Raw genomic sequence first — 25,674 nt, 5'->3', positions numbered from 1 at the left:
ATTTTATTGCAATTTCTGTCCTTTCTATTCAGTTCTCGTAGTACCCTTTGTCCTCTTATAGGTATCTGATCTGCAGCATATTTTCTCTGCCTCTATTGCTGAGTTACTCTGCCTATACTTGTTCCTTCTCCTTTTATTCTCCTTAGACATTTTGTTTTTGTTTTTTTTCTCCTTAGACATTTTGCCAAGCGAAGCTTTCCCACATTGAATCCCTTCTTCATGCTCCTCAGAGCACACATCTCCAGACTTACCACATTCACTTATAAAAAACAATCAAGGTGAAGTTCAAATGCCACTACCTTTATGAAGTCTCTTCTAATCATTCCAACTGTTTATTTTATGAACACCTTCCCTAAGAAATAATAGTTTTTCTTTCTCAAGAGATGCCTAAGCCCCTATCCTTCTGCATTTCAATTTGTGCTCTGCTTTGTGTTATTAAAAGATAGGCACTGATAATCTGTCTACTGAAATATATACCTTTAAAAAAACGTGCCTTCTCTATATTCCTTATTCAGTTGCCTAGCATGTAGGAGATATGATGAACTTATCTATTTCCATCACGTGGATGGTTTGCCTACTCTGTAGGACACATACATATAGCTATAAGAAAACAACTTGGATGACCTGTTCACTTTTATTAATGCATAGAATTTCCAAGAACAAAACTTCCCCCTCCATTTTATTTGTGTTTTTTTTTTAATGGTGTTTTCTTAATGTTCTATCTTAATTGTTTTCTAGTCTAAGCTTAATATATTTAGAATCCTTAATGGCAATTCATCTTTCGTTTCATTGAGCATATTTTAAAAAAGATATTTATTTGATACAGGGTCTTGCTATGAAGTTCAGACTCATAGTTATCCTCCTGTCTCAGCCTCCCCAGTGCTGGGATTGCAGGTATATGACACCATACCTGGTTTCAGTGCTGGCCACAGCATGAAGTGTCATGGATTGAACTTGGGTCTTTACACTTTCCAGGCAGGCGTTTAGACTGCCAAACTATCTCCACAACTTCTAGGCCTCCACACTTAGTCCTACAAAAATAAAAAAAAACTATAGAAAAGAGTGAAATAGTTTTACTATATATAAACATCTGAGAGTATTGTACAAAATACTAATATTCAAAGAAAAATTCATTTAAAAATGTTTAAATATGTCATTATGTCAGTAAAGGATTTAGTCATTACATAAAAATAGCCAATTTCATGTGAAAAATCAGAAACCTTCACATGTAGGATAACATTTCACACAAGTGTTTAGATGTTTGTAGAAATTCACATGTAGAAACACAAATAAGGAGTTAGTTAATGCTCTGAAATGATTGCATTTTCTGTATTCTCTTAGTAAAACAGGACCTGCTCTCTTCACCAAAAGCAATGTGACCCTTAGCAGACAGCCCTGTTTCATATGACTCCAGCTGAAAACAAACATAGAAAAACAAAATTCACTTTAATTTCTGCCTCTGTCTGATGTAACCTATAACCAGTGCCTGGTAAATACTAGTATAAAATTCCTGGCCTCATCATTAAAAATCTAGCCCAGTTGAGGAACTTCTGTGTTGTTGGTTGACAACTTTTGTTAGTAATGAGCTATAAACAAATGGCTTTCTTTCCCCAATTCTGCTTACATTTCCTTATCCTTTTCAAATGCTGTTAAATCAAAAGCACTTCTTAGCAAAAATCCTACATAGAATTTCAAAAAGTAAAACCATAGAAACTGAATGTAGATATGTCCTTACCTGAAGTCAGAAGACAAGGGGAAAAAAGAGATATTGGCCAATGTATACAAATGCATAGTCAAAAGATGAATAAATCATGATAAGAATTTATATTATATATCATGAATACGAATGATGTCTTTAAAAAGCTGATTGACTTCTTGGACCTTAATATTTAAGATGGATCTCTTGGGTGTTTTGTTTTTTTTTTTTTTTTAATTTCTTGCAGGGTCTTACTATGCAGCTCAGACTCATAGTGATTCACCTGTTTTCAAACCTCCCTGCACTGGGATTACAGGCATTCACCACCATGTCTGGACTTAGTCTCTGGCTCAGCATGGCCAGTATGGCATGTGGTACCAGGGATCAAATCCCGGTCCATGCACTTGCCTCAGCAGGCACGTAGTCCACTGAGTTATCTCGCTGGCCCGTTAACATGATGATTATAATTGATTATATTATGTATCTGAAATTCATTAAAAAGTGTTATAACCGCATTGAAGAAAGAAAACTATCTGAACTGATACATTTGTGAATAAGTTTAATTGTGACACATTGCTTATCATTTTACTGTTAGAGAGCTTAAATATTTTACTCATCCATCATATCTCAACAAAGCTGGTTAAAAAGGAAAAGAACCTCATGTATTATTGCTTCTCTGAGTCTGATTCTCAAAAAATAAAACCCAAAACAGACCATGTTAAGTACATTAAATCCAAGCAAGAGCAGAAGACATTAGCAGAAGTATGGTCATAAAATACCATAAGTAGTTTGCAGTCCATAATTTCCTGCTAAAATGGCCTCTTTGGTCCCTTCGTGCTTTATTTTGTTTTATACATTTTTCTAAAATTATATATAACATCCAGGTGTGGTGGTGCTGTCCTGAAATCCTAGCGCTTAGGAGTTTGATACAGGAAGATCATTATGAGTTTGAGGCAGGCCTTGGCTACAAAGTGAGTTGCCTATAAAAGACAATGAATAAATTAATTAAATAAAATTGTATATAATATAAATAAATATGCAACTATACATATTAAATAGCATGTGTATATACAAACACATACAGAAAATCTTCTTTTTCTGGATTTAAATAACTTCCCTCTGTCTGTGATTTACCACTGTAGAGCAAGGAAACTGCTGGGTAAATTCTTGTGAATCAACCATTATTTTCTAATATTCATATAACTTTCACATCTTATAAATATAAAATTTGAGTAAACAGAAAAAATACAGAATTTTTCTATTTTGGTAACCTCCATATAGAAATGCATCATCATCCCTAAATTTTTATTTTCTAAATGATTCAGGGGAAAAGTAGATCTCTGTAATGCAAAGAATTAGGTTAGAATACCTGGATTTAATTAGAATTGTTTTGCTTGATATGTGTTGAAAGGGTAGCTAAGACCAGAAATGTCATAGATGAGAAATCCACCAAAATCCCTAATTGGAAAACCATTATAGTATACTCACCTCTACTTTGTGCCTTATCATTTATTTCTGTAAAAATAAAATACTAGCACGACCACATGACAAGTAGCAAGGCAACCCTATTCCAATCTACAGCAACAGTGACATCCATCTCCAGGGTACAACAGGCTCCTGGTTCCACTGATTACAAGACAACATACTAAAACCATAGCATTTCTGTTCCCTTTTGTTATAAAGCCTGACAGACAGTATTAAGTGAGGTTATATTGACTGCAACAGGTAGAATAATGCTTTTTAAAAGTAGCTAAATATTAAACAATTGATTATACTAGAGAATATGTACAAAGCTAACTATGGTTGAGAAAAGGAAAATGAAAGAACTGGTCATCTATTGTTTTGGCTGTCTTTCAAAAGGTCATTAAACGTTATTTTATTTATCATACATTAATTGAAGGTGACCTTTTCATTCCATGTTTTTTGCCCCCTTCCCCCAACTGTACTTTTATAGATCTTTATATCAAAAATTTGAAATTTGTGCATTTCCTATAGTCAAGATCTGATTCTTGACAGTGAATCTGATTGCAGACTGAGCCCTAGAGATGTATTCAAGCACCATCATTTAACATGATGTGGAAAGATATGACAAAGGAAGATATGCGTTTGCAGGGTGGTTTGTATACAAGATGCAAATGAAAGAGATCCAGGCAAAGCATAACAGAGTGATTCTAATTTAGTGCTCAAATTAGTTTTGCAGATATCTAGACACTTGTCTTTCATTTTCAATCACTCCTCTGTTTGTAGAGCACTTTGATGGCTGTCTTGATAGCAAAATTATAGGCAATTAAAGTTAGAGGGCTAATCTTTCCTATAATTTCAACTCTAGAAAAATAAAGTGGGAGATAGTTAAAATTTGTCTTATAAAGTGAAACAGTATTGTTTCAAAGGATCAAAAGCTTTTTCTCAGAAAATAAGGGGGCTGACCTTTAGAATCCATCATAGTTCTCATGACAATAAGAAACTACACTTGGTGATTCATGACAAGGAAAAATATCGAACCTATCTGCTATATGTTTGCTTTAAGGTGTAAGATAGGAGAGATTATTTGGCAGCAGCTGTTAACTCACATGTAGAGAAAATTTCTGCTTAATTTTACCCCTTGACCTGTTCACGGGATCTAGACTAAATTTTATTTGCTTATAATTAAAAAAATACCACCTACTATTCAGAAATTGTTCCCCAAAAAAACCTGACAGGGAGTCTGCAAGGTCTACATGATAAGTTGGGCTTCCTGTCTAAACACTCCTCACCACAAATATGCCTTTCAAAAAATGTTAAATGGGTCAAGGGTGACAAATTGGAATTAAGCTTAGGGAATATCCAAGGTTGTGTTTGTCCTGCCCTTTTGCACCAAATTGGAACGCAGAAAATTCTGCTCTCTTCTGGTCACCCAGGAAGCTGTAGGGATACTGACTGCTGTGCATTGGCAGGGGAAGTTAAGATCTGCTGAGATGAAAAGTCACCTGGGGAAACTACAGTTTCCTTATTGCCCCATCCCCACTCCATCTCATCCTTGTCCTTGCAGAAATGCTTTGTTCTTTTCCAATCACACTGTAGTCACCTTTACTGTTCCCAGAAACACCCACTGCTCCTCACCCACTGACCTTGACTAGGATGTAATCAATAAATACCACAGTTCTGGGCTGGAGAGATGGCTCAGTGGTCTAAAGCACCTACTTAGAACAAGCTTGGCAAAGCATCAGGGACTGCGGTTCAATCCCCCAGCACCACATGCCAGCCAGCCCCGCCCCCTGGTGGGCTGAGCTGGCCACACATGCACCACTCTCTCTCTCTCTCTCTCTCTCTCTCTCTCTCTCTCAAATAAATAAAAAAAAAATTAAAAAAAAAATAAATAAATACCACAGTTCTTCTCCGTGAACAACTGGTCATCCCAGATGCCTGCTGCACTGCTATTTTGTCTGTTGCCTTTTCTTTCTGCCATGTGCCCTATCTCCTAGAAGGTCAAGATCTTACTCCAGGGTTCTCTGAGAATTACTTCTATGGAAAGGTTCCCCAGTAGAAAGGGACTCAGTGAAGCAACTTAGAAACAAAACAAAACAAACCTTCAGTTAAGAAAAACGTTGCTGTCTTAATGACCTGCCTCTGTAGCAGCTGTCCTATATTAATACTTCATTTCATTTCATTTTTAATACACATAGGTGAGAAGCCATTATGGAAGTAGTGAGATGCACATCTAGATTTGCATCCCCATGGATTTAATCTGTCTTAGGAAATGTGGTTTGTAATATATATTTAGGCTAAAATGTTTTGAATAAAGTCTCTTTCATCTTATATATCAACTGTGTCTCTTTGCATGGTTGCTAATAATGTGTGATAACACATTTGAAATGTCTAAGAGCAAAAATTTAAAAAGTACATGTTTTAAAATTGAAATATATCCGTATCAGCAAGAATAATAAATGTCTGGGTGTCCACAATATTTGACACCATATTCACTGTGTTAAAATTATGTATTGCCCTAATAGGAGAGAAAGATAGGTTTCTAAATACAAAGAAACTTACCTAAATATGCTTTTTTAATTTAACCCTTTAAATAAAGGTACTTACTCACCAGTAAAATTTACTAGTAGATAAGCTAGCTATACTAGAATCTTTAGTCATTTCATGTGGGGAAAGAAAAAGTCTTAAAATTTTGTTTTCTTTGTTATGTTAGTTTATACTGATTTTTAAAGTGTTTTCACATGCTTTTTGACATTTAGCAGCTATTAGAGTTTTCTCTGAAAAAATGTGACACTCATGTCAGGATGGTAAGGACTCTGTTTTGCTTGAGATGTAGCAATTCAGCCTCTTATGTAAGTATAATGTAGGAAAACAAAAAGAAAATTATTGATTAGATAAAAACATGCAGCAGTGGATTTGTGACTTTAGGATAAATTGAGCCACAAGAACACAAGGAGTAACAGCCTGAAGTTAATGACTCAAACAGACACCTATGATAAGACTAGTTAATAAAAATCAAATGGAAATAAAAGAAGGATATGATATGAATTAAAATGTAATATGATGATTTCAGTAGTTCTCATGCTTCTCAAACTATGGAATAAATAGTGCTATTAGATTTTTGATATTAAAATATTGCTGATATGGTACTAATTTGACTATTTTCAAGCCAGAAGATATTAGCATGTCTTCTTTAATATCCTATAAATTTATAATATTGAACTTATTTATTCATTACACATAATATAACTTGAGACTTGTCAGTTTTAATATATGAGAAACGTAACATGTTTTTAAATAGCTAGAGAAATGTATAAGAGGCAAATATTTTTTCTTTTCAAATAGTTCTAGGAAACTAAGTAAGTCATTTTATGGTTTTAATCATGTTTATTTCTACTTTAAGAAATAGTTGAAGTTAACAGATGAGTAGTATTCTTTCTAACTAAAATCTTATCACCAGGTTGCATTGCTTTTCATGGATTATGTTCCAGTACCTACACCCAATTATCTAGACTATAAGTGCTTACTCAACAATTCAAGTCTGATTCTATTAAGTTAGACTCTTAGATTAAGGGCTCAGTCCAACAGATCTACCCCAATTTGGATGTCAGTTTTGATTTCCAGATTAGCACCAGTGTTTCTGTTTTACCAGTGATGCTTTAAGGGTTTCTACAACTTCCTCCTAAGGTTCAAATCTTGCCACAGAGAAAAAAGTAACTGTGAGAGCAAAAGAAATATAGACAGAAAATAAGCATTCATCACACCTTGAAAATGTCATATTACAACATTTTCTCACTTTTTCTTCCCTAAATCTGCTAGTAAAACCAAATAATCTATTTATGTAGTGAGGATGTTGTTGAGTAGCCGGCCTCTAAAAGTGACTTGCCTGCTAAACATTACTGGGTGGTGGGTTGCTCAGCTGTGCCTTAGGAGTTAAGTTCCAAGTTCTTTTAATCTCAAACAAAGGATTGAGCCAAACAAATGAAAAAGCAGCAGCAAAGTTTATTCAAGAAAACAAAACAAGGGACAGGGAGATGGCTCAGTGGAATAAGCGCTTCCCTTGCAAGTGCAAGGGTCTGAGTTCAATCCCCGGTTCCACAAAAGAAAAAAAAGAAAAAAGAAAGAAAACAAAACAGAAGAGTGGAGGAGAGACTGGCTCTGCAGCCTAAGCTTGGGCTGAGTAAAGAGAAAAAGAGGATGAAAGCAAACATAAAAGTACATGCTAATGGGCCAGCAGATAGCTCAGTGGACTAAGTGCCTACATAGGCAAGCACAGGGACCAGGGTTCGATCCCATATGCTGGATTGGGGGTAGGCTGAGCCAGCTAACAAGTCTGGGCATGATGGCATGTGCCTGTAATCACAACACTGAAGAGGCTGAAAATTGGAGGATCACTACAATTCTGAGCTTCAGAGTGAGACCCTGTACCAAATGAATGAATGAATGAATGAATGAATGAATGAATGAATGAATGAATATCCTACCTCTGGGAAATGAGAAATGAGCATGGAATACTTTGGAAGGTTACAATAGCAAGCTTGTCATGGCTTTTCTTTGATTTTATGATATCTAAACTCAAGGGATCATGGGAGAAATCCTACATTCAGGACCTAACAGGTAGGGTCACCTCTTAGGCTAACATCAAGTCTAGGCCAGCCTATTGAAAGCCGCTGAAGCGTTTGAGCGAAGTCCATGTGCAGGGCTTTGAGAACTGTGCAGTGCATGCATCTGAAATCTTGTAATCAACAAGTAATGCCTAATTCTCCAGCCAGTTTTTGCATGCTCTAATATCCTATCTCAGGGATACTTTCTTATGTTGTGTGGAGGGCACATTCATGAAGATATGAAAGCTAGCTCTTCATCCTTATACCCCAAACTTTGAATTCTTAAGGACTTCAATATGAATCCCTCACATTTCTCCATTCCTCTTCTCTCTCAAAGTGTAAGACAGAGCTTTCTTCAAGATCCTTTCATCTGACTAAAAAGTACCTCCAGGAGTAATACAAATAATTTAGAATGTAATGACCCAGAGGTTGCTTTCATTTAAAAAAAGATTTTTAAGCCCACTGAGTGACAAAAATAAGATAAAAGTTAGATTCTCTACCTACATGTTGCATCTTTTTCCTTGGTTTCCTTAAAACTTTGGATCAGATTCTGACTAAACAATGCATGTAGTTTGTTAGTCATTTAAGAAATGTGCCATTCATCTCTGTCAGCTTCACTGGGTAAAGGACTCCTGGATAGTCTCTTCTGTGGATGGACACATTCATGAATTTATGGCTGAATTGGCTATTAGGAATTTGGACCCAGTAGGAAAAAGTGGTCTTGGAAGTGCAGCTTTGAGGAATATGTCTGGTCTGATGCTCTTTTTTCTTGGAAGTGCAGTTTGAGGAATATGTCTGGTCTGATGCTCCTTTTTCTTAAGCTCTTTCCAATCCACTCTTCTTTCCAGGTGCCATATAGTTAAGCAACGTGGTGTCCACATGCCCTCCCACCATGAAGTTCCTGCTTTCAAGGGAGCCAAATAAAAGCAGCTTCTGGGTCCTTACATCTCAAATTATTTGCATTACTCCTGGAGGTACTCTTTTAGTCAGATAAAAGAATTTGGAGAAAGCTCTGTCTTACACATTGGAATAGAGGCATGGAGAGATGTGAGGGATTCATATTGAAATCCCCAAGAATTCAAAGTTTTGAGTATAAGGATAAAGAGCTAGCTTTCACATCTTCATGAATGTGCCCTTCACACAAATAGACCAGAATCCCTGAAACTGTGAGCCAAAAATAAACTTCTCCTTTTTAAAGTTATGAGTGCCAAGAGACAAGAAAAGGAATATTGTGGGACTGTCCTGTTTCAAGGTTGTATATGGTTAGTTTTTTGGACTTATGTGTAAGCATAAGAAGTATATATTTCTTTATGCCTACTTTTAAAATTCTTTATGCCTACTTTTAAAATATATTCTAATTTTTAATTTTTTTATCATATTCTGTAGGGACTTAAAGTTCAGCATATCAATACTTGATGAAAAATACCTGTTCCATGTAAGATGTTTGATATTCAGACAGATAGTGAGGTTAAGCTTAACAACCTAAGTTATATGGTAATAACAATAAGCTTGTCTTCTGGGTGGTTAACAACCTAAGTTTTCAGACCAAATTAGAGAAAAAGGAGGGCTGCAAGGAAAGCCAACTTTTTGGCCCTACACTTTCAAGGTTAATTAAGACTCGGGACATATGAGAACTTGTAGTATTACATCATGTAACTCGGTAGTGTCCCAAATTTTCTGATCAAGGAGATTATGGGGCCAAAGAGGAAAGTGATCGATGATGTAGAGTGTGCCTAAGGACAGTCACATGGAGAGAAAACATTCTCTCAGACTTTCAGAGAGCACATTGGCCAAGCAATGGCCGTGACTCATCCACATGGCTGACACTGACAAAGGTTCTACAATCTGAGGTACAGGATGTCATGATAAATCCTGAGGGGATTTCACTGACCTTATCAGACCCAAAAGCTACAACTCTTGTTGCATAGGTCCTGTTTTACTTCGTCTTAACCATCCAGCAGAAAAGTATAAAAACAAAAAAAGGGGATACAGATGAATGTCCATTTTGTATCTGTGTATTCAAAGTGATTAGGATAAATATATAGTTACATTCTCTTAATGAATAGAGGGATTTGTTCTAATAGTGTTTGTAAATAGGATATCATGTCTGCATCTTGTACAGCAATTAACCACTAGGAAGAATGTATGCAATGTATTAATTATTGAAACTGTCCTACCAATTTGTTTTGAAACTGCCTCATTGCTATTTGTTTCTCAATAAAATTATGAAAAAAAAGTTATGGGTGCCAGATATTTTTTTTTTAAAGACAATGGACCACCTTACCAAGAAAAAGAGTATTTTCTATAGCAGATCATTCTTCTGCTTTGTAGGCTGGCTTCTCCACATGGTCTCTCAGTTTGGCTGGCTTTGCTTGCTGTTACTGACTTTCCCTGGCAGAAACATATCTTTAATGATCAAGTCTTAAGAGTTGCTGGAAGAAAATTCCTTTCGCTCCCACACAGTTAGTCAATATTTCTATTGCCCATTCTAATTTTGTAGCAGACTAGTGTGCTGAAGAGGATGTCTCCTTGGTCATCAATGTTTATTATTTATAATAAAGTGTGCTACTAGGTCTGAAAAATTTTGAGGGTCAGCCTTCCAAATTGGTGTAATACCTGCTGCCCTGGTTCTTTCATGCCACACTGAGCATTTGTGTCTTCTATTAGAGAACCATCCCTGAGGTCAAAGACTGGGCCTATTCCTATCAATATTCAATTTTAACTCCCTGGGACTTCAAATGCATATCAGACTAAATCTCTAGCCATCTTCAAGGCTTTTTCCTCAGGAACTTTACCATGTGGAAATGTACAACCTCTTCTTTTTGTAAATAGCCATAGTAATTGTTTTTATACTGTCTTTTATACTTTATAGTTTAAGAGAAACATGTCAAGATTCAACTCAAAACCTAACTGTGTGTCATGAAGCCAGGTGATCATTTCAAGGTAATGCACCAAGAGATCTACTTGATGGTTTGAATCATCTTCTATACCTGGAAAGAGATCCTGATGATCATGGACATGGTCTACTTGAATGAATGCATCAGAATGTCATAGTTGTATCCATATGTTTGTGACCCATTTGACCATCCTTTAAATAGGTAAGGTTTATATTTTCTTTTGCCAGACCACTGAGTTTGGGCCACGAGTCAGTTAAAGTTCAAACATAAATGTCTGATTACTGTTGATTCATTCCATTACTTACAGAATTCAACCTAATAGCCTGGTTTATTTTCACCAACTTTGAGCAAGTGATTATCTTCCAAATAAGATATTGTCCTCTCGCTTTGGAAGTGCAGTCTACAAACTGCACAGCTTTATGTTGGTTAGTCAAGATCCATTTATAAGGAATCACTCAAACAATGAAAGAAGCTGGCAGCTCATTATGTGGTTCCAACTTCATTCCTAAGGGGGAAATGTCCTTGATTGTGAGCATCTCCTTGTGTTCTCTTAGTTATACAAGCCATTTCTATTTTATTATGGAAATGTCTTGAGCAATGTCACCCCATTCAGATGTTCCTTTGACATCATCTAGCATCATGGCTATATGAAGATTCAGGATCATTTTATGTCCTTTAGTCATAGGCATCACATCAATTAATATGCAATAGATTGCTGGTAAATGTTCCCCAAATAGCAATTCTCTAAGTCTTAAGTGTCACTGGTCAAGGCTGAGAGACACTCATAGGCTCACAGTCTCCATATGGAGCTAATACAAACAGCCAACCAGCACTTCAGCTTCTCCTACAATATAATGCTCAAGAAATCATATCGATTACCACTCAGCATGTCTAATGAACACTATTGGAGGAGCATATTTATATATTTTCTTAACAGTACTTGGTAGATGAAACATTCTCCATTTCAGATATATTTTCCAACTCATAATATAGTCAAGTAAAATAAATGTCACTATTTCATGCAAAAACTATCAAGTCAACCCTTATATTTTTAACTATAACCTTCATTACAAAGTCATGGACAAATTGTGCTTGTACTATAGCAAGTAGAGTAAGTATGTACCAGCTAGACATAACATCCATTCCCATCAAGCAAATGCAATGGAGATTTTGTTGCCTCTTTCTACATAAAGCCTCGTTGAATATTCCAACTTTTATCCAAATTTAATTCTATCAATCCTTACATTTAGATACTTTCTCAATTTGGTTATAGTTCCCAGTAAAGCTTTATCAATCAGCTTTGGGTTCACAGTCATAAAATTTAAACAATCCCCACAGATTTTGATTCTCTACCCACATCAGCCATTTTACTGAACCATATTCAAAGGCTTCGGCTTCCTAGTTAGGGACATAACCAAGGGATTCTGGATTTTTTGTCAGTTTTCTCATAATTGCTCTATTCCTCAGATGATTTGGTTCATTTTTCTTAGTATAATGTTTATAAACTAGCTTATTAATTTTTTTTTGAAGTACAACAGATCTAAGTGATTTTAATGTTGGAAGTCAAATGGATCCCCTTGCCTCTCTTAGATGATGGTGCATTTAGGTCTTCTTAAGCTTTTCTAAAATATATTTTTATGGTGCATATTTGGTGTTCACAATGATAAGATTTCTCATACAGAATTTAAACCTACAAATAAGGTGTGTTTTTTTTCTTTTTTCATTTCCTTCCTTTTCTTCAACCCTTATTACCCTCCTCATTTGCAAAGCTTTGTTTCCATTTTCCCTTCTATTCCCCTTTAATCCATTTTTGTTTCTTTTACTTCCCTCCCCAACCCATCAGTCTTTTCACTTCGCATTTGAACATTTTCTTTCTATTTTGCTAAAGCTATTTTCTGTTTTGTTCCTTATTTACCCATTGGATTTTGCACACAAGAGAAAAATACAATGTTTTAAAGTTGTGTCTTACTTATTTCACTTGTCGTTGTAGCCCTGAGGTACATCCATTTCACTAAAAATACTTCAAGCTTATCCTTCTTTATGGAAAAGTAGCAATGCAATGGATATAATTACTATACCAAATTTTTAATCTATTCATCTATTTATTGACTTATAGGCTTTTCCCAAGAATTAGCCATTATAAATTGTGCTGCTCTAATTGTAAGTATGTATGATGCTTCTAACTCTTTTAAGAAGATTTCTAAAAGAGGGCACAGGTGAGTCAAATGGAAACTCTAGTATTTGTTTTTAGAGGAATTTCCACACTGATTTCCATATTAAGTGTATCTACTTATACTCCCCAATACAAGGGAGAAGGATTCTTTTTTCCCACAGCCTTGCCATGAAAAAACTTTAAAATACTGAACACCCAAATGCAAAGATGCAATCCAAAAATGAGAACCTGAAATATATATCTCTCAGATGAAGAAATATAATGAGCAGATAAGTATTTGGAAAATTATTCAACATCACTGTCAATTTGAGAGAAGCAAATTAAAACAACACAAATATTTCAACTCACTCCAAAAAGAATGGTTATCCTCATACCATCAGTTAACAACAAATGTTTTCTTTATTTCATCCCATTTCTTAATACCTGTGGTATCCAACACAGGTCTTCAAACTCTGGAGGGGTGCGGTAAAGGGTGAAGAAAAGCAAGCATCAAGATGCAGAAAGCTGAGTTTAGGTGGAGCCTCCTCTTCTGGTGGGAGAGAACAAAAATGCCCAGTGACTGCAGGACATTTATTATGCACTTAGATTATGGTCAGTTGAAATCCCCCTGCATAGCAACTTGTTTGCTTGGCTCACCCTAGGCACCTCATGTTCTCACAGCTGGAATAGCTTGTTCATGTGCTTCATTTTCTCAGAGCTGGCCCCAATTTACCACACATGCATATTTGATCTCCAGCTTCACCTGCCCCTATATCTCCTCCTTTTCTCGTTTGTAATTACAAGTGATGGTAGTCAGTTGAAGTCGTAGAAACAGTGTGTGAAGGACTCTGTAGAAGATCTTCTCATTCTCAAATCCTTCTCATTCTGAGTGAACTTACTCATTTATATACACAATCCAAGAATTTGAGATCCTGCATTCAGCAATTTAACCTATGCTTCCTATTAACCCACAACAGTATTCAGTCACCAGTGTAGCTGGCAATGGTTAAAAGGTGGTGATTTGTCTTTCTTTTACAGCTAATGTATTACAAGCTTTGTTTTATAAACATTGTGTTTATATTTTTCTGTTGGAGATTCAAGACCAAGGTAAGGCAAGACTTATGTTAATTAAATCTGATTTCTTTCAATTTTCCAAGGTAAATACTAAGTGTCCTTAGCATTTACCTTGAAACTGTGTACAGTACCTTTTAGTTCTTTTGTCAGTGTCAGCTGTCTGAGGCACCGCCATTGCTTGACCAAATTGCTTTCTATAAAAGCTTGGGAGACTTTTCTCTCCTGGTGACTTTGCTCAGGAACAATATATACCACTGACCTCCTTCCTTTGTGTACCAAATATCTCCCGTCACAGGATAAGGGACTCACTGAGTTGTAGGATGTAGTGGTAAATGTTCTCTTATGTCATGAGTTCTCATTGACCTAGAAACACTGGGACAACACATGGCACATCTCTCTTTCTAGTTTTTGGTCTTCAAACCTCACATAACATGTTTGTAGTTAGATTTTCACTAGTTTAATGGCAGCAATAGATTTCATTTTGTTGGTTTTGCCTGCATAATACGAAATTTGCAAATGCAAAGCATTTGAAGCATTACCTATCACAATAGACATTCAATTAATATTAATTACTATATCATCATTTAAAGTCAAATTTACATGTATTTACTTATATAGATGCTATATAGAAGAAGAAATTAAAATCAGAAATCTTAAATTACTTATCCAAATGCCACACAAGTTAGAGCTTGTAGATTGGAGATTCAAACTTAGACTCTTTACTTCTCTCTCTGTAGCTCTTGGGACACGCCGTCTCCCACACTTTCTCTCATTACACTATCTGTTCCTCTCCTTCTCTTATCCACCCAGCGTGTAATTATTTAAGCCTCTATACTTAGCTCTTGAATTTGTTTGGCTCTTTATATGTTACGGGTTTTTCTCTGTACTTTATAGACAAGGAAACTTTAAAAAACGAGGAAACTTGAAAGACAAGTAGTGTTGCCATGATGGCAGCTAGTTTCTAGCACAAAACTCAGAAAAAAGTCCCCTCACTTCTGCTCTTTGCTTTCTCCTTGCTATTTTATAGGCAACTCCACACATACAAGTATTATTCTCAAAATATCTATTTTCATAGGAAGTCAAACAAAACCTTAGTTAAGACTTTTCAGGAGAAACAACACAATGAGGCATTGATCTGATAGTTCTTTTCTTCCAAATCAGGTTAAATAATTATGTATTATAAACTTTAAATGATTGTGTTTAACTTTTATCTTTATGTTTATTTTTTGTTTCATAGGCTTAATTATTTTAGAGTCATTTAATATTCACATCAATTGCTGGCAAGTGCAACGGCCTGAGTTCAATCCCCAGTTACGGGGAAAAAAAAAAAAAAAAAGATTCACATAGAAACAGAGCAGAAAACACAAAGAGTTTCCATATGTATTCTCTTCCAAACATACAAAAATTCTACCACTATCACAATGTTATGCTTCTTACAATCAATGAACCTACAATTACATCCTAATATCACCTAAAATCTATTGTTGAAGTAAGCATTCCACGTTAATTTTGTACATTCTATGAATTGACAAATGTATGACTTTTGCCCACCGTTATAGCAAAATACAGATAACTTCACCATCAAAAATGCTTTTGTTTTGTTTGTTTATACTTGTTTTTTCTACAATTACTAATCTGAATATATTTTAACCATCCATTTGACTTTTATTTTGTCCTGAGGGAAAGTAATTCTGATTGAGGATTATGAGATATGCTTCTGTCATTTCATACCTGCAGGTGTTTCTCATTTACTGAAGAGTAATTTCTTAGCTTGTTTATAATTGACACACCATACTTGGAATTGGATAGCATCAATCAAAGCACATCAAGATTATTTTTGTGAAAGGCATGCATTTATATGCATCAACAATCTGATCATTAAGTATTTATTAAACAAGTACCCACTATAGTTAATATATTGATAGATAGCTATTGTTTCCAGATGAAAAAAAAAAGCTTCAGAATAGGAAAAAGTAGTCATGAAGTAAATTGAATTGTTTTCTGAACACATCCAATAGCAAAAAGTCACATTATTTGGTAATGGGGCAACTTCATAGACATTTAAGACTACAATTAATTGTATACAGCTGTGGTCCTTATAAAAAGAGAAAAATGTGCACAGGTATTTATCCATATTGGTCCTTGGGATAACAAAACTCAAGAGTTTCCAGGAGCAATGAGGCAATATAAGTGTGAAGAACAGAGTGGAGATAGGATGCACAAGTAAGTATTGTGGGAAAGCAAAATGGAAAATGACTTTGCTATCTAAAAAACAACATGATTATCATGGGAAATGTGGGTCTGATGTTGTCAAATGATATCATTTTTCAAGAACTTTGAAGTCACCATCTCACATAAAATCTCCAAACTTTTGAATAGTGCAACATATTTCAGTTTCTCTCCCAGAATACTTTTAGGACAATCAGAGCCCCTCTGTGGACCAGCTCCAACCTTAAACCAAGAATTAGCACCTCTGCCTTGTATGTGATCAGGACCACATTCCGCAGGGCAATAGTATGCCAAGTGTGGTATTTTTCCACCTATCGGTTAGGGAAAAGTTGCTGTTTCCTAGATTAGGCAGCAAAGAGCTATTTTGACTGCAAGTTATTGGTTCACGGGAGTGACTGGTCAGAAATCATCCTGCTACTTCACCTTTTGCCACCAAAATCTCATTCACTGTGCTTCAGTTTCGTTTCCTTCATGCTATTTCTCCAAGAAACTGAATCTTTTTCTTCACAAAACATCTTCGTTGCTGTAAAATTCCATTTATATATCTTTTGACTTTTCAGATTGTTAATATTATCATTGTAGATACTGTAGAATACATACTTACCTCAGTAAATAATAACTTTGTGAATCCTGTAGTAAAACCACTCAACCATTCTCATTCACATCACAATAGTTTACTTTGTCATATTTATCATTATTTGAAATTATTTTATTACTATGTTTCATTTTGCATCATCTCGCTCTCATTACTCACATTGCTAACTCACATTAAATATAAATTCCATAACAAAATCAAAAACAGGAATATTGTATTTCAAAATATTTACCAGTTTATTCCCAGTGTCTAACACATTGCTTGATACACAGTTGACCAATTAATTCTTGAATTAATGGAAATGTTACCATTTCTAAGGATCAACCTAAGCTATGTACAAAAATGCATATATTATAGAAAATGACTTTGGTATAATTTACCATAAGGTCTGAATAAATCTCTTAAAGTAAGACATTTTATAATGATGAATGTTTTCACATTGGCTTTGTATAAAATGTAAAAGAAAATTAATAGCAAATTATACTATGAAGTAGAAAAATAAATGCACACATTTTAATCTCAGAATATTTAAGTCTATAGGACTTGAATAATGATGAAATGATTGCATAATTATCCATCAGAGTTAATAAGGCTGAGTAAAGGTATTATTTGTCAAAAAGTTGATAATGAAATTCTCAGAGTTTTCAAATAACTTAGGTGCATACCTTCAATCTGAGTCTTTTTACTTAGTTTTCTATGTAATTTACATGAGATTAATATAGAAAGCTTGATAATCATCATTAGATTAACACAGGCATTTATTTGCTTTTCCTTTTATTATATCTGTTTTTCACTAATAAGTGGAATATAAAAATGAAACAAGATATATTAGCTAAATATCAAAATCAATTTTGTTCTTACACATTGGAAATGTCAAAATTGTCAAAAATAGTTTCTAGGAGAAAAATGATAGTAAATATATTTTTAACCAAAAAGTCATACTGGGTATAACTTTGAGAAGTTTATTAATATTCTTCATTATAGTTTAATGATGAAACTTTATGCAATTGTTTCATAGTACAGTGGAACACTCTACAATGATGAAAAAATTTTTTGAGATCTATTTTCCTTCCAGCATAGCCCAACATCTCAGAAGCAATGTGAAGATAGGAAGTTCATACAGAATGGTGCTGGGCTATGAAAGAATCAGCAAGATAAGAGTTTGTTCATGGGACTGGAGAGATAGCTCAGTGGTCTAAGCACCTGCCTGGCAAGTACAAGGACCTGAGTTCAATCCTCAATACCACATTCCATGCCAGTCATGGTTCCAGAGCCCAGAGTATGCTGTGCCAGCAATTGAAAATGGGCATGGTGGTGTATACCTGTAATCCCAGTGCTAGGGAGATTGAGACAGGAGGATCACTATGATTCCAAGTTGCATAGCGAGACCCTGTACCAAATAGATAAATAAATGATTTTAAAAAAGAGTTTATGCATCAATTGGCTTATTGTCAACTGGATTCCTTGTTCTCTTCTCCATTTTTTGGAACTTAAACCAATTTATTATAGTTCATTTACATCTCAGTTCTGTCAGTATAATCCATGTTTCAGTCTGTGTTTAGGTTTTTCTTGCCTCTCTTATAATTATTATTTATTTAATTTTTCTCCAAACGTGTTTCAGCTATAAAATATGGACTCTTTCAAAATATTTAATGTACCAAAAGTACTGAATTTCACTCTTTTATTTGTATTGTTTCTAAATCACACAAATTCCAGATGTGAGACCTTATCTAGTATCACAAAAAAAGCATAGGTAAATCTTTTTGTTGAGCCTCCTTCTTTTCAGCAGAGGAAAATGCAGACATACCTCTGGTCAGGACAGCCTGATATATTCTTGGCTATTATGCTTATGTTTCAATTTTAGGTTCAGCAGTTGTCCATCTAAGTGTGATGAGTTCTGTTGACTGTCTCCACACACTGCAGACCAATCTCAGCAACAGACACAGTTTCTTGATTCTCCAAGTGCAAGTCAAGTTCTCATCTTCACTCTAAATCCCTGTTTTCCTGCAGCATTCTCTGCATCATCTCTTGAGTGCTTATTATGTATCCGATTTGCAAACAAGACCATATAAAACTGAACAGCCACATCAAAATAGCATTTCTAAAGGATGTTCCATGAGGAGAAAAACTTCACCTGTTTAGCTTCTATGCTTAAAAATCTTGTTTAAAAAATAAATGCAGGTAATATTAGATTATCAAATTTAAAGACTTTTCTTTGTGATAGGACTTATATCTCTGAATATACTAACATTGTTTTTAAATTTTCCAAGTTGAGAACACAGTGAACATTTCCTAAAATTTAATGACAATCACATTTTAACCAAATTCAATAGAACTCCTAGGATACATAAAGCTCTAAAATGGAATGATTTCATAACTTAAAATATGGATAAATTACATTTTTGAGGAAATATACTGTTCATAAATTTGCAAATTCAAAGTTTTTTCTAATGACTAAAATTTAAGCCACAAGGTAATTCCTATATCCATTAAGCTTGAGAAACTATTCTATAATACACAGGCTATTATTTTCCAGAGAGATTGCAATCCGTGGAAAATTAAATTATATGGCTATGATATATCAGTCATATGTGATCGCTTTGAGGAAAGAGAGATAACTCTATGCACTAATTCTTGTGTTAGTTTGAGTGTACTTGCAGAATGATTTAATATAACATGCATATGTACTTATCCAAAGATTTTCCTGGGTAGGTTTGTTGTCCTGGAAGCAAACTAGAAAACAATGGCTACTGCTAGATCAGGTGGAAGGTTATCAAATTGCAGTCTGAGCTAGAGGGTCAGAAGATTTGACCAGAGGCTGAAAGCCTGGAGTTCATTGTAGACCAGTGTAAGTCTATGTCAAAATGCTAAAAGCTCTGTGCTGGAATGCTAAGGCACAGGAAACAAATGTCCAAAGATAGTGTCCAAGGCTGGGAGTCTCCAAAGTAAAAAGAGGACAAACTTCCTACTTCATTTCCTTTTCATTCTGTCCAGGCGAGAATCCTATTGTTTTATTCTGCCCACTTTTGGGGTGGATCTTACCTCCTTAGTTGCAGCCTGCATGCCAATCATCCATGGACACACCCAGAGTTTTACTAATCTCCTAGGCTATTCTTATTCAAGTGAAATTGACCTATCAAAATTAAGAGTCATATCTCTCATATTCAGTAGAACTCATCCTAGATATGTACATCCACTCATTTAAAGCCATTAAAACAGAGACTGATACAAATTCAAATTTCTTTCTTTTGGAGGAAGTAGAAAATAATCCATAATAGCATGGCTAAAGAAAACATTAAATAAATTCAATGATTTCTAGGAAGTAACCAGCATACTGAGTTTATGTATTTTAGTAGACTAAATAAGCATTTTTTTCTTTATTTATTTACTTAACTGGTTAATGAATTTTTTTTACTCTTTAAATTAATTTTATTATATGCAATTATACATTGTGATTGCTTCTTTCTAAATTATGTATTAAAGCCTAGAAAATACAAGATAGTCCTATCCCAATTTGTAGCAATTCATAGTGACAAGTCCCTCTGAAAAACTTTTCTGGTGTATAAAACCATCCCTTAACCACATAAAGGGATTCACTTAGTATCAAAAGACAGTAAACAATTTCTATTTTTTTTTAACAATTTCTATTTTAAAGTCAGGTGAAAATTCCCTAGTATCTCACCTCAGAGAGCACTTGTTGCCAATTATTTTTTCCATAATTTTATTGAGAAACAAATAGCAATGAGACAGTTTCAAACCAAATTGGTAGGACAGATTCCATAATTAACACATTACATACATTCTTCCTAGTGGTTAATTGCTGTACAAGATGCAGATATGATATCCTATTTACAAACACTATACAACAAATCCCTCTATTCGTTAAGAGAATGTAACTATATATCTATCCTAACCACTTTGAATACACAGAAACAAAATGGACATTCATTTAAAATACATGTATAGGTTTTCCACCAGTAATGGAAAATTGTCACAACTCTAAAACCTCAAACTGATTAACTGGAGGGTTAACCTAAGTGGAGAAATGCTAATGCCATTTATTTATTTTTTTTTTGGCTATTTATGAAGAAGAGAACATATGTGTGTGGAATTTCACAACTCCCCACATCAATATGCAGACAATGAGTAGTTCACGAGCTACTGACAGAACTTCATAATAGGCTTTCTTAAAATGTTATATCTAATAACTTTATACAGTTAAGTACTTGGGACACAATTTGTTAGCATTGTATGCAATGGACATAATATTCTAATTGAGTAAATAAAAAATACCTTTTTAAAAGTTCTTTTAAAAAATTGTTAGTTTCCCAGGTCGATATTTCTCAAGCAAAACAGATTTTCAGTGAGGTATCTTATGTGACCAAAATTTATCATGACAAATGATAAAAGACATTGTTTTTACTTATAACATTTACCTTTAATATTAAAACAAAACTAAATAGAGAAGGGCGAGAACTCTTCAATAGTATTTATTCACCCAAAAACAAGACATTGCTGGACTGATTTTGGCCAGATTTTTTAAAATACTTTTAATCATTTGATTTTATATCTGAATTCTTTTAGCAATTTCTTTTCCTCAGAATGGAAATTATGGGAACCCAGTGGTGGCTCTGTGTATTTGTTTGACAAAAGTCCTGCTAACATTTGTTCCTGAATGTGAGATGTCTTTATCACTCTCCTCCTAGTATGTTATTTTGCCTCTGGGCATAAAACTAAATGCTATAAACTATCTAATTCTGATGTTTTCTGAAGAGGAAACTTAAAATTTCACTCAGAGAAGCAGGAAAAAGAATGAGGAAAAGTTACAAATGAAATTATAAATGGTACTCATACCATTTGATGCTTTGTCTATCTGGAGGCTTACCTTTAGAGAAGATCATAAATAAGTCTCTTCTTCACCAGTTGCATTTTGAATGAGCCACTGGTTTCTCTCCTTATGTAAGAATATTTGCAGAATTGAGGAGGAGGGGCTTTTGAAATGGAAAATTAAATTGCATGATTCTTGAGAAGATTGGCAGGTATAATCATCTATATTTGTGTTTAAGAGATATGTTGGGTCAAGAACAAGGACTGTTACGGGATTATAATGCGATAACAACTCCAAAATACTCAATGTCACTCTAGTTATTATTTTTCACTCTCTTTGCATTTCCCATAAGGAAAAAAAGAAGAAAATTATGGCATTCACACAGTTTGAATGAGGATTAAGGTCAAGGCAAATATGTATTTTCTGAGACCTTTGAAAAACAATACATGAGGTGACAGCTCTCTCTTGAGGAAAATATGTCCTAGAATTTGAAAATCTAATAAGTGATGCTTTTTGACTTGTTAAAATTTTACACTATAAAAGCCAAGGCTAGGCTTCTACCAAACTTGCAGTTAAGTTGGACTGCTTCCCAGTGTTTGTTCCCCTGATGCAAGCACAGGGAAAACCTGTTGTTCCTGTGAGCTGTCCAGATGCCAGAATACTCTCTGACCTGGAGACATCCTGCCACTAGGATGGACTTCTGTGGATCTTCCCACAATGCCCCTTTAAGCCGGCTGAAGTGGCAGCTCTTGCTGGGCTTCTCTAGAATGGCAGTGCTTCCCTTGCCACCTTGTTGGGAAACCCCAACATTGTCCAAATGTGTCACACTGGGGGTTCAATCAGCAAGGTCTGCAAATGTTTATTGCTGAATTTGAACCATTCTACAGAATTTGATTTTGTTTCCTACATATAGATATCCCACACTTTTTTTTGTAGGATTCAGTACACAGTATTTGTGTCACTGTATACTATGAACCAGAAGACCCTGGATCAAGGAGTAGCACAATGGTAACAGGGGATTATTCCCCAATGATACTCACCACATATTCTGGAAGCTGCATCCTGCTTTTTTTTTTTCTGGGGTAAGAGAATGTCCAGTAGCATCACAAAAATCCTACACAGTAAAAACAAAGCCTCATTTCACTGATTCTGTCAGGGTAGCATTGTCTGTGCTTGCTTACCCTACCCTGAGGATATGTACAATGTGGAGTACTTTCTTTTTTTTTTTTTATCAAAACCATGGAAGAAATCAGTAAGTTATTCTCTGATGAAACAAATTAGAATAAATATACATACAGTCATGGACTTAATTGTATAATTGTCTTTTTTTTTTTTCTTTTAAGAACCAGGAATTGAACTCAGGCCCTTGAGCTTGCCAGGGAAGCACTTATTCTACTGAGCCTTCTCCCCGGCCCCCTATACGATTGTCTTCAATGAACTTTTTTGGGGGAAGCAAAAGTAGTTTTGTTAAAATCTCCTTAGAGACCTTAGTGATAAGTATGTTTCTCAGGTAATATGTTTTATCAGTTGTTGCAATTTCCATGAATAGTGGTGGCAAATGTGAAGATGAATCAGTGGATAAGAATGTCCTCTCTCTTAAGAGAACCATCAATGAGATCTTTTTTCAAACACCACTAAAACAGTAGATTATTTTGCTTTACACAAAAGGAGATTTTTTTTTCACCTGCTCTATCGGGAAGCAGAGGATTTTGTACGTGGATTTCAGTATGTTTTTAAAAATGCTAAAGACAATAAATGTATTTTTTTTTCTTTCTCTGTCATAGTACAAACATTTGACACAGCTCTTCAGTTTATGGAAAATAAGCAAAAGGAAAAGCGGGGATACTGCATGATGCTGGCCAAGTCCCTAGGCATCTCCAAATTTTAGCTCCATAAGGACTGTGTGTTTCTCTAATTTCACACTTGAATTGTCAGTCATTAAACCAGAATGAAAATGTACATTTTGCTTCTCAGGAATTTCCCTCCCACTTAGAGTATCCAATCAGACATCTTAATTTTTAACACTTAAGCAAAGAAATACTATTTGAAAATTATTTCTAGTACATCTCATTTACCCAGAAGTATGCTCTAATTAGACCTATGAAATAGGAAGTTATTTATTAATCTGCCTAGTAGAACTCTTTCTTCGTTCCCCTTTTTGACCTTGCTTCTCTTCTTATTTTCTACCTCTGTTTTTTTCTTCTAAAACTAGGAAATAAAACCTAATGATTTTAGAAAATACTATGTCCCTTTTCATCTTTTATATTTAAAATACTAAGGTAAGCAGGATAGCTTCATTTGCATCTGAGGACCAGCATGCCCCCATAATGACATGATATATGCTGATAATACCTGTTTGTGAGGGCTTTTTTTGTTTCTTACATTAGTATATTTAGCCTCATAAAATTTCATGTATATTATAATTATTTTAACTAAATATCTTAAAACTAAAAATTATCAAAAAAAGAAAAGTGTAGTAACACATACTGTTTTTAAAAGCAGAATGACTGAAAGAAGCTCTAGAATTTTGAAACTCAAAACATGTCAATGGGGCTAGCCAGATAGTTGAGTGGACTGAAGGACCTGCTTAGGAAGGAAAAGGGACAGAGGTTGTATTCCCAATGTGCCCTGCCAACACTGGCATCGGGGCACTCTGAGATGGTTATTGAGACGAAGCTTGGTAATGCCCACCTGCAATCCCCATGCTTGGGAGGCTGAAAACAGTAGGATGACTATGAGTCTGCTCTTTGTAGTGAGACCCAACAAATGTACTTAGTGGACATATAAAGACTATTACACCCAACCACAGCTGAATATACATTTTTTTGCACATGCACATAGGTCATTTTCTAAAATAGACCACATACTAGTCCATAAGTCATGTTTAAGTATATGCAAGAAAATACAAATTATCCTATGCATATTATCTGATCATAGTGCAATGAAACTGGAAATAAATGACAAAAGACACCAGAAAAACCCCAGAAATACATAGAAATTAAACAACACCCTCCTCAACAACCAACTCATGAAATTAAACAAGAAATTGAACAATGTCTACAATTGAATGAAATTTCAAGCACAACTTAAGGGAATTCATGAGATGCGATGCCATGAAAGCAGTTCTTAGAGGCAAATTTATAGCTGTGAACTCGCACATTAGGAAAATAGGACAGGAACAAATAAACACCCTAATGCTGCACCTCCAACACATAGAAAAGGAAGAGCAAACTAAATCCAAAGCCCAAAGATGGGACGAAATCATAAAGATTAGAGCAGAAATTAATTCCATCGAGACAATGAAAACAACTCAAAGAATCAATGAATTAAAAATCTGGTTCTTTGAAAGATTAAACAAAATTGATAAGCCCCTAGCTGACCTCATCAAAAAAAGGAAAGAAAAAAATTCAAATAAAAACAATACAGAATGAAAAAGGTGTAACTACCACAGACCCAGTGGAAATCCGGAAGATCATCAACAGCTACTTTGAGAATCTTTACTCTCATAGGATAGAAGACACAGAAGAAATTAACAGATTCCTAGGAAGGTACAAATTATCAAAACTGAATCAAGAAGATATAAGAACTCCTGTACTGAATACATTAAAAACAAAATGTCCAAAGTCCTAAAGGGGTTCATTCACCTAAACCATCAAGAATGGTTGTCCAAAAAATTTCTGGACAAAGATACACCTTCAACAATTGCATGAACAATACAGTAAAATGTAAATTCCAATAAATAAAAATCAAAATAATTTATTTCATATCAAAAACGTGGAAAAACTTCCCATACCTAGTGGTTTTTACATGCCTGCAGCAAGTCAGGAGTAAGGCAGGAAGCCTGAGGCAAAAGTTATTCGTTCCTCAAGCTCAATGGATTTCAGTGTCATAAGTTAAGCTGAACTCACTTATTATTTATTAATAAGTAAGTGCTTATTTATCCTGGCTACTACAGTATATATATGAAAGAAAATGGATGCATATGAGTAAAGTCTCCAAATAATGGAGTTACATAATTTATTACTATGACATTTATGGGACTTTTTAATTCAATATTTGTTATCAAAGAAAAAGCACACATGGCATTTATATATGGGTTTTCCCCAGCACATACTTTGATGTTAAAAGCATGATA

The sequence above is a fragment of the Octodon degus genome, unplaced genomic scaffold (genome assembly GCF_000260255.1).
Source record: "Octodon degus isolate 3935 unplaced genomic scaffold, OctDeg1.0 scaffold00007, whole genome shotgun sequence".
NCBI lineage: Eukaryota > Metazoa > Chordata > Mammalia > Rodentia > Octodontidae > Octodon > Octodon degus.
The sequence above is the reverse complement of the archived record's forward strand: the minus strand, read 5'-3'. Positions refer to the sequence as shown.